General features: G+C 47.7%; 1 protein-coding gene across 1 annotated transcript in view; it reads left to right on the top strand.

Moving 5' to 3' along the window:
• Positions 1-18,697, top strand: part of LOC122942260 (killer cell lectin-like receptor subfamily B member 1B allele B) — a 107,580-nt gene that overhangs the window by 87,998 nt on the left and 885 nt on the right. The gene's annotated exons all lie outside the window — the stretch shown is intronic.

The following is an 18,697-nucleotide window of genomic DNA, read 5'->3' as shown; positions in this document are numbered from 1 at the left end:
TTGTCTTGTTTCCTGTACACCGTCCGTGACAATATTATTGTACTCCAGGGCATTTCCTCATTCAATCCTATTTTTATTTTCATTTTACCATTATATTGCGGGGCAACCCAAAGTTGAATGAACCTCTCCTCTGTCTGGGTGCCGGGGCCTAAAAATATCTGACAGTGGCCTGTTCCAGTGTTGGGTGACATGAAACCTGATTCTCTGCAATGACATGAAGCCTGATTCTCTGCTATGGGACCTCTCTCCTCTGTCTGGGTGTCGAGGCCTAAAAATATCTGACAGTGGCCTGTTCCAGTGTTGGGTGACATGAAGCATGATTCTCTGCTATGACATGAAGCCTGATTCTCTGCTATGGGACCTCTCTCCTCTGTCTGGGTGCCGGGGCCTAAAAATATCTGACAGTGGTCTGTTCCAGTGTTGGGTGACATGAAGAATGATTCTCTGCTATGGGACCTCTCTCCTCTGTCTGGGTGCCGGGGCCTAAAAATATCTGAGAGTGGCCTGTTCCAGTGTTGGGTGACATGAAGCATGATTCTCTGCTATGACATGAAGCCTGAATCTCTGCTATGGGACCTTTCTCCTCTGTCTGGGTGCTGGGGCCTAAAAATATCTGACAATGGCCTGTTCCAGTGGTGGGTGACGTGAAGCCTGATTCTCTGCTATGACATGAAGCCTGAATCTCTGCTATGGGACCTTTCTCCTCTGTCTGGGTGCCGGGGCCTAAAAATATCTGACAATGGCCTGTTCCAGTGGTGGGTGACATGAAGCCTGATTCTCTGCTATGGGACCTCTCTCCAATTGATAATTGTTAATTTTTATTTATTTTATTTTGATTTTAATTCATTTCCCTATCCACATTTGTTTGCAGGGAATTTAACTATATTTTGCTGCCTTTTGCAGCCCTCTAGCCCTTTCCTGGGCTGTTTTACAGCCTTATTAGTGCCGAAAAGTTTGGGTCCCCATTGACTTCAATGGGGTTCGGGACGAAGTTCGGGTCAGGTTCGGATCCCGAACCCGAACATTTCCGGGAAGTTCGCCGAACTTCTCGAACCTGAACATCCAGGTGTTCGCTCAACTCTAATAATAAACACAATGATGTCACAGCACAGAGATAATAAGAACAGTGATGTCATAGCACAGGAATAATAAACACAGTGATGTCACAGTACAGGGATAATAAACACAGTGATGTCACAGTACCGGGATAATAAACACAGTGATGTCACAGTACAGACATAATAAACACCACTGTTACAAGCAGATGACGCACCATTCAGAATCAGATTATGTGGGAGACTGTAGACTGCCTTAAAGGGGTATTGTGCTTACATTAAGTTATCCCCTATTCACAGTATGGGGATAACTATTAGATCAGTGGGGGTTCTACCGATCACAAGAAAAGGGCAGCCCCAATGGACTGCAGAGAAATGTAAACCTTTGACCCCAACCTTGCTTCTCGCAGCTAGCTTATAAAAAAACACAAGGACATCTTCTTTTGTTGGGTGAGAGTTGGCCACAGCTAGTGTTGATCACGAATATTCGAATTGCGAATTTTTATCGCAAATATAGGTACTTTGAAAATTCCCGAATATTTAGAATATAGTGATATATATTCGTAGTTTAGAATATTCAAGATTTTTTTTTTTAATAAGTGCACATGATCCCTCCCATGCTTCTAGCTTGTGGGCCAATGACAAGGCTGCAGTATCTTTGACTTTAGAAGTAGTGTTGATTGCGAATTTTCGTAATGCAAATTTTTCAATTTCCGAGCAAGAAGCAGGGAGGAATCATGACTTTAGATGGGAAAATTATGAATATTCTAAAAAAAACTAATATATAGCACTTTATCGAATATATTGTCATGGAACCATGAACCAGACGTACAACAAGAGATAAGTGGAAATAAGAAGGCTTTATTGAAAATCAAGCTGTAAGGCAAAAGTCCAAACGGATGGCTAAACCGAAGCAGGGTCTTGCGAAGCCAGAGGTCAGGAACCAGAAGGGTAGTCAGACGAAGCCTGGATCAGGAACCAGCAGGGTAGTCAGACGAAGCCTGGATCAGGAACCAGCAGGGTAGTCAGACGAAGCCAGGATCAGGAACCAGAAGCAGCAGCAGTCTTAGAAGCATGTGAACACAGGAGGACCAAGCAAGGAACTGAAGCCACAGACCTCCTATATATATGAGCTAGGCATCCAGCTCCTCCCAGTGGGAAGGAGAAGCCGCAGGGTGGGAGGCTACAAGAAACCCAGAAACCAAGATGGCCGCCAGCACATGTCAAACGAAGGAGAACAGCAAGAAGGTAAGACCATGACATATATTTGTTTTTTCGAATATTCGTAATATTCTACAACAAGAATATATAGCAATATAGCGAATATTCGAAAAAAACAAACATAGAGCAATTTAGCTAATATAGTGCTATAATCTTCTTTGTCTAATAGTTGTAATTTTTTTCTCATCTGAAGTTCAGATTGGAAAAAAATTTCAACTATAAAAAAAAAAAGAATACAACAATATATTAGCTAAATTGCTCTACATTTCTTTTTTTTTTTTTCGAATATTCGCTATATATTCTTGTTTTAGAATATTACAAATATTCGAAAAAACTAAGGCTACTTTCACACTTGCGTTCGGAGCGGATCCGTCTGGTATTTGTACAAACGGATCCGCTCCTATAATGCAAACGATGGTATCCTTTCAGACTGAACCGTTTGCATTATATTTCATTTAAAAAGTCTCAGTACAATTTGTATTCAGACGGATCCGTCCATACTTTACATTGAAAGTCAATGGGGGGCGGATCCGTTTGAAAAATGCACCATATTGTGTCACCTTCGAACGGATCCGCCCCTATTGACTTCCATTGTAACTCTGGACTGATCCGTTTGCCTCCGCACGGCCAGGCGGACACCCGAACGCTGCAAGCAGCGTTCGGGTGTCCGCCTGCTGAGCGGAGGACAGACGGTGCCAGACTGATGCATTCTGAGCGGATCCGCATCCACTCAGAATGCATTAGGGCTGGACGGATCAGTTCGGGGACGCTTGTGAGAGCCTTCAAACGGAACTCACAAGCGGAGCCCCGAATGCTAATGTGAAAGTAGCCTAATATATTCGATATAGTCCTATGACTCATTGGCCCACAAGCAAGAAGCAGGAAGGAATCATGTTTTTACTCGGCAATTGAAAAATTTGCGATAAAAATTTGCATTAAGAAAATTAGCATATTACGCGATCATTACCTTGCCGATTTTTCTAGTGAAAAAAAATAATAAAAAAATAAAAAAAATAAAAAAAATCGCAGAATATAACAAATATTAGAATTCACGAATATTCGACGAATATTCTACAAAATATTTACGAAATATCGCGAATTCGAATATGACCCCTGCCGCTCATCACTAGTCACAGCTTTATTTAACTATTGATTTTCAACCACCAACTTTTTGATCTCCAAACATAAAGTCAAAACACAGAGTAACAAGAAGCAGTATGCCCCATGGAATCCCTCCATGGGCAAGTCCGCCTTCTTCTCCATCTCCTTTTATTCGCACCGATGTCTGCTGTGACTTCTGCTAATAGTGATCTGAAAACAACATAGAAAACGTAACAGTAACCTTAAACCAGGGAGGGTGGGTGGGAAGCTGCTTAAGGTACCGGAGAAAGAGGCAGGGCAAAAGGCTACTGCCCTTTTTAATACCACTGGCCTTAACCACCTATTTGCGGCCAATCAGAGCTGAGGGAGGAATATGGGGGGGCGGGGTTAAACTCACCATGTATTCTATAGGACAGGCTCCCAGGAAACCCCTGCAGGCTATACCATTGCCTCCTAGCTGCTAGTGATTAATTAACCTTATCCTCTCCGTACTTCTCAGCAGTCAAAGACGCCGTCGTTTATCCTTGGCGTCAAGTAGACTGCAGAGAATTGTAAACCTTTGACCTCAACCTTGCTTCTCGCAGCTAGCTTATAAAAAACCACAAGGACACCTTCTTTGTTGGGTCACAGCTTTATTTAACTATTAATTTTCAACCAACTTTTCGATCTCCAAACATATTATCAAAACACGGAGTAACAAGAAGCAGAGTGCCCCATGGAATCCCTCCGTGGGCAAGTCCGCCTTCTTCTCCATCTCCTTTTATTCGCACCGACCTCCACTGAGGAGCCCGTGTACCGCTCCAACCCCCACCCAACAAGAACAACGCCTGCTACACACTGTCTTGTAAACCCGACAAAAAGATATCTAGGCCGATATCATTCAGGTGCACACCATCTGGCCTCATAAGCGGTATACTGTCACCTTCCAGCTGGCGATGCCGTACTACTTCCCCCGCCCTAGAGCCAACAAACCGGGAAATCCTGGCATTGACAGTCCTCCTAGCTCGCTCTATTGCCTGTGAATCCCTAGCTCCTTGCCAGATGACTCTTGGAATGATTTCCAACCACACTATTACCACTTCATGAAAGAAGGAAGGGAGGCGTTCTAAATCTGCTCTGATGAGGGTAATGAGCTCATCTATTTTTAATAGGCAGAGGTCATTACCCCCTGCGTGAATGACCAATATAATAGGGGACCAAACTGTCCTACTGAGCTCCACTGCCTCTGGAAGGACCTGTGACAGCGCAGACCCCGTACACCTCGCCAGATGACCTGAACATTCCTGAAACCAAGGCTACGGCCGCCTGGCCTGCATTCCGCTCTTTGTCCTGCCCAGAAAATGTAGAAGTGTCCAATGAAGCTGATGGTGGGCTGGCTATAATCTGAAAAAAATTAAATCAATAAGTGTGGGCGGATATAGGAGGCACAACATGCAGATCTCCATCTGCCAATACGTTGCACTTCTGATTCCGGCAAACCGGCCCTTGCTGCTTCTGTAGCAGCTCCTATGCAGAAGGAATGTGTGCCAAACTCCGACACTTGGAGATCTAATGCCGAGAGGCAACGGTGGAAAATTGCTTTGAATTGAAAACACATTAGCGGACTGGTGTCTGTGTGTAGCAGGAAAGCAGGGCCCTGAGCGCGGACCTGCAACCACTCTGAAACCACCGCATGGGGGCAAATCGGGCCCTCCACCTTATGTAAGGGAAGCCAAGAGCAGCCAGTAAGTCCGTCTTGAAGCGACGTATGAGTACCCTGAGGGAGGATTCAGTGAGGAAAACATTTCCTGCGCCTAAACCGCCTAAAAGGGAATGGGATGGGTACACAAGTTCACCAATCCTGAGTGCAGCAAAAAATGCTAAACAAAATGCGGCCTTAAACAGTATGGTTTCATAAGAGAAGAGCAAACGGCGGGCAATACATTGCAAAGGCGTAGTAAGAGGGAGTAAGATACTGGGCGCCTGCGCTCATGACGCGTATGCTCTTTGCGCCAACCCTTAATAGCTTAGCGAATTAAGAAATGTTTCTAACGTCATGCCAACCGCACAGCTTGAGGTAAAAACTTACTCCTGCTAGCTGGTGCTGCGCTACTACAGCAGAAACCCCTTGTTCTCTTAACTGTAATAGGTAAGAAATCGTCACCTGCAAGCCGGCAATGTCCCTATGACTGTAATCCTCGCCCGCGCCCACCATTCAGCCCATGCCTTACCATGTCCAGACCAAGTCGCTGGCGTCACTGACACCCTCACCAGAGACATGAAGCGTTCATAGCAGCGTCGGGCAGGGGAGGCCTTCCTTGATTGCTCCCAGTAGGATGCTCCGGAACTCCTTCCATTGAAAACAAGAAAGTGCATCAGTGGCAGAATTATGTACGCCTGGTACATGGCGAGCACTGAACCAGATGTTTAGCTCTAAACAGTGGAGGACTAAATTCCGGTGCTAGTACAGGAGGGGAGGGAGAGGTTAGCTTATTTATCCTGAAAACCACTGCCATGTTGTCTGTCCAGAAACATACGCCCTGATTTGCAAATTTGTGACCCCATAAGTTGACTGCAACTATTATCGGAAACAGTTCAAGGAGCGCCAATCCTCCGGCTATGGAGTAGGGCACCACTCGTTGCCAAATATTGCCCCAAAACCGGTAGATTCCGCTGCATCAGTGAACAATGACATATCTGGCGTTGATATTTCTGGGCCTTGGTAACACGTATGGCCGTTATAATTTTCCAAAAACTGTTTCCACACCTGTAAATCCATTTTAATTTGTTTGGTCAAGCGAATGTGGTAATCCGGGTTAGCAACGCCGCATGTCGCCAGTGATAAACAACCTGAAAAAACTCGCCCCATGGGTATAATTCTGCATGCAAAAACTAGTAGGCCCAGCAGGGTCTGCATTTGTCGCAACATAACTGATTTTGAGGCACGAAAACCTGGTATTAGGCCAAATTATTTTAGCAATTTATCCTGAGGGAGACGGAAAACTATCGAGATAGTATCAATTCAAGTCATCGGGCCACAAGTTTTTTTATTCTGATAGGGGAACACCGAACCTTGGCATAAAGAAACGGAATGTGTTGAGGAGGAATTGACATTGATGATTTGAATTTCCCGGGGACACAAATAGAAAATTATCCAGGTAGTGGATTATAGACCGGGAACCAGTCTCATATTTAAAGGGGTTGTCCAGGTTCAGAGCTGAACCTGGACATCCCTCCATTTTCACCCCGGCAGACCCCCGGCAGACCCCCGGCATGAGCATCGGAGCAGTTCATGCTCCGATGCTCTCCTTTGCCCTGCGCTAAATCGCGCAGGGCAAAGGCATTTTTCTGAGTTCCGGTGACATACCGGGCTCTCTATGGGGCTGACAGGCAGCCCGGTGACGTCACCGGCACTGATGGGCGGGATTTGGCTCTGCCCTAGCCAGTAAAACGGCTAGGGCAGAGCTAAAGCCCGCCCCTCAGAGCCGGTGACGTCACCGAACACACTGCTGGGCGGAAGTTACCGCCCGGCAGTGTGTTATTGAAAACACAAGAGCCTGTGCCCTGCGCGATCTAGCGCAGGGCACGGGAGCGCATCGGAGCATGAGATGCTCCGATGCCAGGCTCAGGAGGGCTGCCGGGGTGAAAATAAGGGTCAGTCCGGGTTCAGCTCTGAACCCGGACAACCCCTTTAATAACCCATTCCAGGATGGTGAATAGCTAAAAGAAATGACACAAGATGGAGCAACCCATCGGCAGGCAAGTGTCATAATAGTATAAATTGTCTACCATACAACCCAGGAGGTGATAACAATCTGAGTGCACTGGAAGTAAGTGAAAAGCCGCTTCAATGTCTGCCTTGGCTAACAGCGCCCCTTGGCCTGCCCTTCTGACCAAAACCACTGCTCTATCAAAAGGCACATAGGACACGGAGGAATCATCTTTTGAAATACCATCGTTAACCGATGTGCCCTTGGGGAAGGACAAGTGGTGGATTAGCCTTTACTTTCCTGGTTCTTTTTTGGGGATGTTATAAAAGGGGGGTGATGAAAATGGTCCCACAATCCTACCTAATGCATCCTTTCCCACAACAGGCACGGATTGTCCAAAGTCGACTTTAAATTATTAGCAAACGTAGGTAACCTAGAGTAGGTAAAGGGAATAAAAAACCTGAAAGTAAAATGAAACGGATTTGGGCCACCGCTTCTTTAATGGGGTATCTATTTAGCGTCTGGGACATCACAGAGACGCTCACTGGGGTCTTTCCCGGCAGTGGCTTCTGTGACTTAGGGAACAAGGGGGTTAACGAGGGCAACGGACAGCTGAGTGGGGTCCTCCACAGACTGAGCACTCATGCTTGTATCTGCACAAGGCAAAAAATTTACAATGCCCTTCGTTATAAAGCCAGCAGACTCCGGGTCTGTGAATGGCCACTGGCCCCTGCACGTTTTCTGAGGATCCAGCAGCTGCAGAAGGAAAGGGGTGTGATTTTTTTTCTCGCCAGCATGAGACGGAGCCACAGGTCAGTAGCTTTAACGCCCCAACCTATCTCTGGTGTAATGCTAACCGTCGGCGGAACTCTTCATCGTAGCGCCACCATTCTAAACCTTCATGTGACTTGAATGCATTATAAATGGAATCCATATAGATAAAAAGCTCCGCCGACCACTCAGGATGGCGTAGGGACATAGTTTAGCCTAAAACAGAAAAGGCTTGTAGCCAATTACCTATAGTATGAGCCACTTTCGGTTTACGGTCTCGGTCTGAATTCGGTCTCCTTTCCTTATCTATTGTATGCTGGTCTATTGACACTGACGATCATATATCTACGTACTGGTTCGACCATATTTTTATTTTGATCTCTTCATCTAGGTGGCCACCTAACGGGCTAAGACCGCAAAATAAAGATTCTTTATGGTAGCCAGCTCGGGCCTTATTAGGTTGCGCCACAGGGGGAAGGGGAGATTCAAGAGCGGGAGCAGACTCTAACTGTGCTAACAAAGCCCGCAGGGCTGGCACCAGGCCTTTACCTACCTTATCGGCACCCCACGCCCCTGTGAAATTCAACTCGCCATGTGTAGATGACGGCAAGGAAGCAGCTTGAACGACCTGAGGAACCGCACTCGGAACCATGCTGGCTGGATCAGCCACGCGGGACGACCGGCTGGCCTCCTGTCTATGATCACGCTTCCTACTAGTTCCTGACCTGCCAGAATTGGATCCGCAGGAGCTCAACTCAGATGAAGATGGCGACCGCCACCTAGAGGACCTGGAAGGGGTTGCTCTGCGACTCCGTCTGAATGCTCTGGACCTGTGGCGAGAACAGCGATGATGATGTGATACCGACCTGCGCCTGTCCCGGCGGTCGGGGACTTCAACAGGTGAGTGAGACCTAGCCATAGAGCGGCGGGTAGGAACCTGTAATAATTGGTCAGAAGATGGCTGCTCTGATATATGAGCCTGGGGCTCAAGCACATTGTACTGTAACAAAGTGGGGGGGTTAATTTCGGGGGGGGGGGGGGCGGGGGGCAGCCCTAGAGATGCAGGCAGCACAATTTGATTGATCTCCTCAGTAGAGGAGTGTTCACTGGGGCGATTCCCCTCGATGGCCGTAGTGTGTGGTTGCAGTTTCGCGCTTTGAAGGAGTTTGCGCTTCCCCTGTACAGCCGCGGCAGTTGCAGAGACGCGGCCGGAAGCGCTGAGGCTTGTCCTGCTGGTGCTCTAGCTGGTGCTCTCCCCCGTATATTTCTCACATGAGAACTCGCAGGTAAGGGATGGGGGAATGGTCTAAGGCGAGCGGGAGGGCGAATATTGCAGGCAGTGCGCCTGCCACCCGCTTTTTCTGGAGGTGGTGAGGGAGCTGGGCCAGGGAGAGAGGACAGCACAGGGGCTTGTAATCTCGCCAACAAGCGAGATAGAAAAGCTGGCCCTTCGTTTTGAATGTGTGCTGCGAGCAGCCATAATCTCTTATTCCATGGACATACCTGAGCATAGCTGTGAAGCTGCTTAAGGTACCGGAGGTGCCTTAACCACCTATCTGCGGCCAATCAGAGCTGAGGGAGGAATACAAGGGAGGGGGGGTTATTAAGCTCACAGTGTATTCAATAGGACAGGCTCCCAGGAAACCCCTGCGGGCTATACCATTGCCTCCTAGCTGCTAGTGATTTCATTAACCTTATCCTACCCGTACCTCAGCAGTCAAAGACGCCATCGTTTATCCTTGGCGTCAACTTGAGTGGTCGGAAGGGTATGCACGTGGTCGCTCCATTCATTTCTCTGGGAGTTCACCACTCAGCTATTTCTGGAATTCCTATAGATATAAATGGAGTGATCCTGAGATATGGATAGGCGACAGTGTTGGACTGGGGTGCCTTGTGTCCACCAGTGGAATTGATTCTGGGGGCCCATTGAACAGCTACCATACCATAAATGCAAAGGCGTAGCGTGGATAGCCAGCACCCGGGGCAAGCCAAGTATTGCACTCCCCCCAACATGTGACCACGCCCCTTTTTACAGATATTGTAGTAGATATCACTTGCAGTCCCATGTAACACCACAGATAACACAGTGATAAATCTCAATGTAGTAGATGGGTGTGAGCCCCCAGATTTCAGAACATGCACAGTGTGACCTGAAGTATGGGTCCGGATGCGGCAGCGTGGGTGTAATGACCGGCAACACGCACAGGGAGGAAAACAGGGAAAGCCCTGCCCAAGGGAGAGGGAAAGGTGGTGACCCCTAACTCACCTTGCAGCTGGCACCTGCCTGCCCTGACGTCCCTAGACGGGTTCCTCACCCGTGCGGCGATCACGTGCCTAAACCCTGGCTTTCCCTGAAATGAGCCCTAGATAATGAACGGGCCGGTGGGATCGCTAGTCCTCACCACTGCACTAAGAGGGAAACACCAGGGAGAGGACAGACAAACACAGACAAACACAAACACCCAGGTGGACGGCAACAATTGTCCACAAAGGTCCAACAGGGATCCGGAGGGTAGCGTTCTAAGGCAACACTCAGAGAACGCAGCAACACAGCTCCAGTGGGTCAGAATAGATGTCCAGGCAGGAAGCTCTATATCTGGCAACCAGAGAAGTGTGAGAGGGGAATATAAGGAGGATTGGGAGTGCTGGACAAGGAACAGCTGAGAGAAGGAGTTACGGATCCCTGAGTGAGCCAAAAGGGTTTGTAAAGCAAACCCAGAAAGCTACAATAAGGAAACTTCCCTATCTGACATAGAGCGTGCAGCCAACCGCTGCGACCTCCTGACCCCGGGTACAACGGAGTCAGGCGTGGCTCTTGACACCCTCGTGACAGTACCCCCCTCTCTACGAGGGGCCTCCAGACACTCAGGACCAGGTCTCTCAGGATGAGAGGCATGAAAAATCCGGACTAGCCTGTCGGCGTTTACCTCAGACGCAGGAACCCACATTCTTTCCTCGGGACCGTAACCTCTCCAGTGCACCAGATATTGGAGAGAGCGGCGGACCCGACGAGAATTAACAATTTTGGATATCTGAAATTCCAAACTACCATCCACGACAACAGGAGGGGGTGGCAGCGGTGACGGTTCTAGAGGTGGAACATATTTTTTGAGTAACGACTTATGAAAGACATTATGGATTTTAAAAGTCTGAGGTAACTCCAGGCGAAAAGCCACGGGGTTGATGATGGCTACAATCTTGTAAGGACCAATAAACCTAGGACCCAGTTTCCAAGAGGGAACCTTCAACTTGATATTCCTAGTAGACAACCACACATAGTCATTCACTCCTAGGTCCGGACCTGGCGACCGTCTCTTATCAGCCATGCATTTGTATTTACCTCCCATATTTTTCAAGTTAGCTTGCACCTTCTGCCATACTGATGAAAGAGATGACGAAAACCGTTCCTCTTCGGGAACCCCAGAAGACCCCCCCTCTTTGAAAGTACAGAATTGGGGATGAAAACCATATGCACCAAGAAAAGGTGACTTGCCAGTGGATTCCTGACGGCGATTATTTATGGCAAACTCAGCTAACGGTAAATATGACGACCACAACTCTTGGTTTTCAGACACAAAACATCTTAGATATGTCTCCAGGTTTTGGTTGGTACGCTCAGTCTGTCCATTCGACTGAGGATGGAAAGCTGAGGAAAAGGACAAGTGAACCCCTAAACGGGAACAAAAAGCTTTCCAAAATTTAGAAATAAACTGGGTTCCCCGATCCGAAACAACATCGGAGGGGACCCCGTGAAGCTTCACGATCTCACTGACGAATACCTGAGCAAGAGTTTTAGCATTAGGTAGTGCGGGTAACGCAATAAAGTGTGCCATTTTGCTAAACCTGTCCACTACTACCAAAATCACTGTTTTACCTGCAGACAAAGGTAAGTCAGTGATAAAATCCATAGACAGATGTGTCCATGGTCTATTGGGAATGACGAGTGGTAATAGAGACCCTGCAGGACGTGTATGTGAAACTTTTGCGCGCGCACAGGTAGAACAAGAAGACACAAAATCCAATACATCCTGACGCAACCTTGGCCACCAAAAACGACGAGACAATAGCTCTAAGGTTGCTTTACTACCCGGGTGCCCAGCAAGTGCCGAATTATGATGTTCCTTTAATAATTCGAGACGTAGGTTCAACGGTACAAACAACTTCTCTGAAGGGCAAGAGACCGGGGCGTCCCCCTGGGCCTCTAACACCTTCCCCTCCAAAGCAGAGTGTACCGCAGAGACAACTACTCCTCTTTGTAGAATGGGTACCGGATCACTCACATTACCCCCTCCAGGGAAACAACGAGATAGTGCATCAGCCTTGGTATTCTTTACCCCAGGACGATAGGTAATCACAAAGTTAAACCTGGTAAAAAATAGCGACCACCTAGCCTGTCTAGGGGTGAGACGCTTAGCTGATTCGAGGTACAGCAGATTTTTGTGGTCCGTAAACACAGTGACGGGGTGGACTGCCCCCTCTAAAAAGTGACGCCACTCCTCAAACGCAAGTTTAATAGCTAACAGTTCCCTATTGCCAATATCGTAGTTCTGTTCCGCTGCAGATAGTTTTTTAGAAAAGAAAGCACAAGGACGCCATTTGCCAGGAGACGGACCCTGAGACAGCACAGCCCCCACTCCCACCTCTGATGCATCGACTTCAACAATAAAAGGCTGAGAGACATCAGGTTGGACTAGTACAGGTGCTGAGGTAAACCTCTCTTTTAGAGAGGAAAAAGCAACTTTAGCGGCGTCAGACCATTTAGAAAAATCAGTCCCCTTCCTAGTCATGTCAGTAAGGGGTTTTACGATCACCGAATAATTTTTAATGAATTTCCTATAGAAATTCGCAAAGCCCAAGAACCGTTGTAGTGCTTTGAGGTTCTCAGGAAGATCCCAATCCAAAATTGCCTGGACCTTCCTAGGATCCATACGGAAACCTGACGCAGATAAAAAATAACCTAGGAATTGTATCTCCTGAACGGCAAAAACACATTTTTCAATTTTAGCATATAATTCATTCGTCCGTAGGACCTGTAGTACTTGTCTGACATGCTCCTCATGTGTTTTCAGATCAGACGAATAAATTAAGATATCATCTAGGTATATTACCACAAACCTGCCGATTAGATGACTAAAAATGTCATTAACGAAATGTTGAAAGACGGCAGGAGCATTGGTCAGGCCGAAAGGCAACTAGATTTTCATAATGCCCCTCTGGGGTGTTAAAAGCTGTCTTCCACTCATCCCCCTCCTTGATACGAATCAGATTGTAGGCCCCCCTAAGATCGAGTTTGGAGAACCACCTAGCACCCGCAATCTGGTTAAACAGGTCAGGAATGAGAGGAAGAGGGTATGGGTCTCGGATGGTTATCCGATTTAATTCACGAAAATCTAGGCAAGGACGCAGGCCCCCCATCTTTCTTTTTAACAAAGAAAAACCCTGCAGCCACGGGTGAAGAAGAGGGTCTGATGTGTCCCTTAGCCAAACTCTCGGAGATATAATCCTTCATGGCTTGTCTCTCTGGACCTGAAAGATTATATAACCTGGTCTTGGGTAATTTTGCGCCGGGAATGAGGTTAACCGGGCAATCATAAGGACGATGAGGTGGTAACTTCTGACAACCCTTTTCAGAAAAAACGTCCTCAAAGTCCGAAACAAATGTAGGTAGGGTAGTTATGGAGGCGAATAAGCAATTGCTATTTAAGCAATTTTCTCTGCACGGCTCACTCCACTCCAATATCTCCCTGGCCTGCCAATCCACCACTGGATTGTGCGCTACCAACCAGGGTAGGCCCAGCACCACCGGAGTGGGAAGCCCCTCCAGAACATAACATGAAAGCATCTCGTTATGGTGGTCCCCTACCCGAAGGTGTAAATTATGAACGATGTGGGTGAGGTTTCTCTGAGACAGAGGAGCAGAATCTATAGCAAATATGGGAATAGGTCTCTGTAACGTACAGAGAGACAAACCCATAGTGCGGGCAAAATGGGCATCTATCAAATTTACCCCTGCTCCACTGTCTAGAAAGAAAGAAACAGTCTCTGTCTTATCACCAAAAACAATAACCGCTGGCAACAAAAATTGCGATGTACGTATGGAGGAAACGTATACCCCTCGGCTGACATCCTCCACACAGCCTGGGGTTAGTAGTTTTCCGACGGTTTTTTTGTTTCTGAGGAAAGAAGGACAGACGTTAATGAAATGACCCCTCTCCCCACAAAAAAAACAACCCCCAGGCCTACGGCGAACCTCAGGAGGACGGACCTGACGAGTAGTTCCTCCTAGCTCCATAGGCTCGTCTATGTCCGTACAGACTAACTGCTGCTTGGGAGGGGTTATCAATGGCTCCGGTTTTTTCAACCTGTCCCTAAGGCGTCTATCTATACGGATAGAAAGGGACATAACTGCATCAAGGGAAAAGGGGGTCTCATACAATGCAAGCACATCCTTAACCCTTTCGGATAACCCAGAGCAGAACTGACTCCTGAGAGCCGGGTCGTTCCATTGGGTATCCGTAGCCCACCTACGGAAGTCAGAGCAATACTCCTCTACCGGCCGCTCTCCTTGTAGGAGTCTCCGTAATTTTGATTCAGCCAGTGCGACTCGGTCAGGGTCGTCATATATGAGACCCAAGGCCCCGAAAAACTCATCCACTGACCGAAGAGCCTGGGAATCAGTAGGTAAAGAGAACGCCCAGGACTGCGGGTCCCCCTGCAGCAGGGAAATAACAACACCCACCCGCTGTTCTTCATTACCAGAGGAGTAAGGACGCAGTTTAAAGTATAGTTTACAGGCCTCACGGAACGTCAAAAACTTGTCCCTTCCCCCAGAAAATCTGTCAGGGAGAGGGACCTTGGGTTCCGCAACAACCTGGTTACCAGTAGCAACCGCTGGGCTTGCGGTCTGTTGTAATTGCTGCTGTTGCTGGAGGACCGACGCCTTCAATCCTGCCACCTCCAAAGACAGGCCATGAAATTGTTCGGACAGAGCAGCAATTGGATCCATACTGGATTCTAAGTAGGTTAAAAAAAAAAATATTTTTTTTTTTTTTTACCTACACAAAAAAAAGGGCCAGATATAATGTAATGACCGGCAACACGCACAGGGAGGAAAACAGGGAAAGCCCTGCCCAAAGGAGAGGGAAAGGTGGTGACCCCTAACTCACCTTGCAGCTGGCACCTGCCTGCCCTGACGTCCCTAGACGGGTTCCTCACCCGTGCGGCGATCACGTGCCTAAACCCTGGCTTTCCCTGAAATGAGCCCTAGATAATGAACGGGCCGGTGGGATCGCTAGTCCTCACCACTGCACTAAGAGGGAAACACCAGGGAGAGGACAGACAAACACAGACAAACACAAACACCCAGGTGGACGGCAACAATTGTCCACAAAGGTCCAACAGGGATCCGGAGGGTAGCGTTCTAAGGCAACACTCAGAGAACGCAGCAACACAGCTCCAGTGGGTCAGAATAGATGTCCAGGCAGGAAGCTCTATATCTGGCAACCAGAGAAGTGTGAGAGGGGAATATAAGGAGGATTAGGAGTGCTGGACAAGGAACAGCTGAGAGAAGGAGCTACGGATCCCTGAGTGAGCCAAAAGGGTTTGTAAAGCAAACCCAGAAAGCTACAATAAGGAAACTTCCCTATCTGACATAGAGCGTGCAGCCAACCGCTGCGACCTCCTGACCCCGGGTACAACGGAGTCAGGCGTGGCTCTTGACACCCTCGTGACAGTGGGCCAAATTCTATATCCACCCTCCCATAACTATAGAACATACAGGGTAATACAGCGCCCCATACCTCTTACATCCAGTGACGTCCTTTGATAAAGATGTTCTCTTTCCTCATCTTCTCCTTTCAGATCAGACCACCATTTTTTAGCCATTTCTCATCTCTGCAGTTTGACAAAAAAATCTTAGTTTACTACTTTTCCATCATCCTCCCATCTTTTGGACAAATCATCCTACCATCCCCAATACTGTGCTCCTGTGCTCCCCGATATTATACTGCAGAAACAGATAAACCCCGATAATACTAGTGCCACACAGATAATGCCCCTTCAATAATTATTGGTACACAGTGCCCTAAAATAACTGAGTCCAGCAAATAGTGCCCCTGACACTAATAGTGTAAACCTACCGTCCCCCAAAAATAATTGTGGTAAGCTGATACTGTGCCAGGGTGCCCCCACAGTAATAGTGCTCCCAAAAGTCCCACCAATAGGAATAATTCTCTGCTAGAGTACACATGGTAGTAATAGTGTTCCCCCAACATGTCCCCACTGTGCCCCAGAAATAATAATGCTCCCATAGTGCCCAGTAATCATGTTCCCCATAGACCCACAGTAGTAATAAAGCGCACCAAAATGCCCCCCCCGTAGTAATAATTCTTATAATGTGACAGTACACAAATGCCCCCTTATAATGTGTGCCAGTGCAAAAAATACCCCCTTTTAATGGCCCCCAGTTGAGCTGATGTCCCCATAGTACCCACCATAATGTTTCCAGTATAAAATGCCCCTATACAGAGCCCCCCATATAAAATGCCCCTTCTTTGTGGCCTCAGTAGAAGCCCCCATAGTGTTCCTCTCCCCCTTCCCCTATAATGCCCCCCATATAAAATACCCCTTTTGTGTGCCCTCAGTAGATGCCCCCATAGTGCCCCCAAATAATGTGCCAGTAAGAAATGCCCCATAGATGCCCCCATAGTGCCACCAAATAATGTGCCAGTAAAAAGTGCCCCATAGTGCCCCCCAATAATGTGCCAGTAACAAGTGCCCCCAATAATGTGCCAGTAAGTGCCCCCAATAATGTGCCAGTAAGAAATGCCCCCCATAGATGCGCCCCTAATCATGTGCCACAGTGCCAGTAAAAAGTGCCCCCCAATCATGTGCCAGTAAGAAGTGCCCCCCAGAGATGCCCCCCCAATCATGTGCCAGTAAAAATTGCCCCCACAGAGCTCCGCTACTCTATTGTGCCATATAAAAAAAAATTAAACACATATACTTACGTCCAACAGGCTGGCAGCGATGCGATGCAGGCCTCTTCCAGCCTGTGTCTCGCGCTGTAAGGCTCAGGCTACGCAATGATGTCATCGTGCCGCCTGAGCCGGCCTTTAATGGCACTAGGCTTGCAGCCTATCAGAGGAACGGGGAAGGGAGATGCCTCTCTCTCCCCTGCCCCGCCGCAGCATCCATCTGTATCGCTGTCCTGAGGAAGGCGATACAGAGATGACTATGGAGATGAGCGCTTCCACAATGGAAGTTCTCATCTCTCTGTGGCCTGCCGCTACGCCACTGCTTTCTGGTTCGGGGGCCCACCGAGGATTTTCCCGGCTCCCCGGTGGGCCAGTCCGAGCCTGATAGGGGATAACATAATGTAACCTGAATACGCCTTTATAGAATCCCAGCACTGCCATAGAACAAGGTGGTTGGATCATAAAAGCACATGGATTCATATGGACACAGTGTTGGGGCCCCCTCGCTAACTGTTGGGGTCCCATTGGCAGGTCCGATAAAAATGTACCTGAAAATAGCAGCTGTAGTAGCCATAATGGCAGCCATATTGTAAATTACCTAGCTTTCCTGAGTACATGTATAGCGCAAAGAAATTATTTGACTGTATTGACATGGATCAGACTGAGACCATCCCTCCCCAAACATGGAACTACAACTCCCCGGATGTCCAGGTTGGTATTTTGTGATATTAGAGAACATTACAGGAGGAGGATATATAAGAGGAGGGAACTACAACTCCCATGTTGTTACAGTCCTGATAAAAAGTTTAAGACCACTTGAAAAATGGCAAAAAAAATCATATTTAGCATGGCTGGATCTTAACAAGGTTCCAAGTAGAGCTTCAACATGCAACAAGAAGAAATGGGAGTGAGACAAAACATTTTTTGAGCATTTAATTTAATTTAATTTAATGAAAACAACGAATAAACTGCATGATGCATGCGGTCCCAATGACATCACCACTCCTGCACCATGTCTCATGTGATGACCTGATCACTCGAAACCCAGCACAGGAGGTTGCATTGATGTCTGTGCGGCTTCTTGCTCTGTTCTATTGCCTCACATACTTCAGGCCTAGCGGCCCAAGGCTTGTTTAGTTGAATGGCCGCACATGCGGCTGTGAGTGCTCCCATCTTTATGGGTAGCAAGGTTGCGCCCTAGGCAGATGACTACCCTCGCCTATCGTCCGGGCCCTTATTTAGAGGACATTACAGCAAGAGGTATAACAGAAGAGGACCATAACTCCCAGCATTTGTAGGCCATTATTATGTAATATCAGATCACATTACAAGGGGGAGTTTAAGAGAACAGGACTACAATTCCCAGCATGTCCAGGCTGTTGCAGTGTACTCTATTACATAATAATGACCTGGACATGCTGAGAGTTATAGTCCTCTCCTCTTATACCTCCTCTTGTAATGTACTCTGATATTACATACCAAGGATGTAATAGCAAGGAGGTAATAGTGGAGAGGACTCCCAGCATTTCCCTGGCTCTTATATTGAAGCTATCTTTCTTTATTTCTTCCCATGCTGTCATCTCTCGTCTTCTTCATTACTTTACCACACTGCTGAGCTCCGCCTCCTGTTCAGATCATATGACAGTGATGTCATCACAGGTCCTTCATCACCTCTCCTCTACTGAGCTCCGCCTCCTGCTCTTGACGTTATGGCAGGTCTTACAGCTCCAGTAGAAGAGTGCTGCTGGTGCCCGGAGCTGTCAGTATGCAGAGCCGCACTGTGGTAATGATTTGTCTTAAATGTTCAGGATGGGGACCTTACACTGCATTTTAAAGTGCGGCTCCCTTCTATGGACGTTCAGCTAAACAGCAGCACCGAAGCAGG

The sequence above is a fragment of the Bufo gargarizans genome, chromosome 6 (genome assembly GCF_014858855.1).
Source record: "Bufo gargarizans isolate SCDJY-AF-19 chromosome 6, ASM1485885v1, whole genome shotgun sequence".
Classification (NCBI taxonomy): Eukaryota; Metazoa; Chordata; class Amphibia; order Anura; family Bufonidae; genus Bufo; species Bufo gargarizans.
Note: the sequence above shows the minus strand (reverse complement) of the source record. Positions and strands in the feature narration are given on the sequence as shown.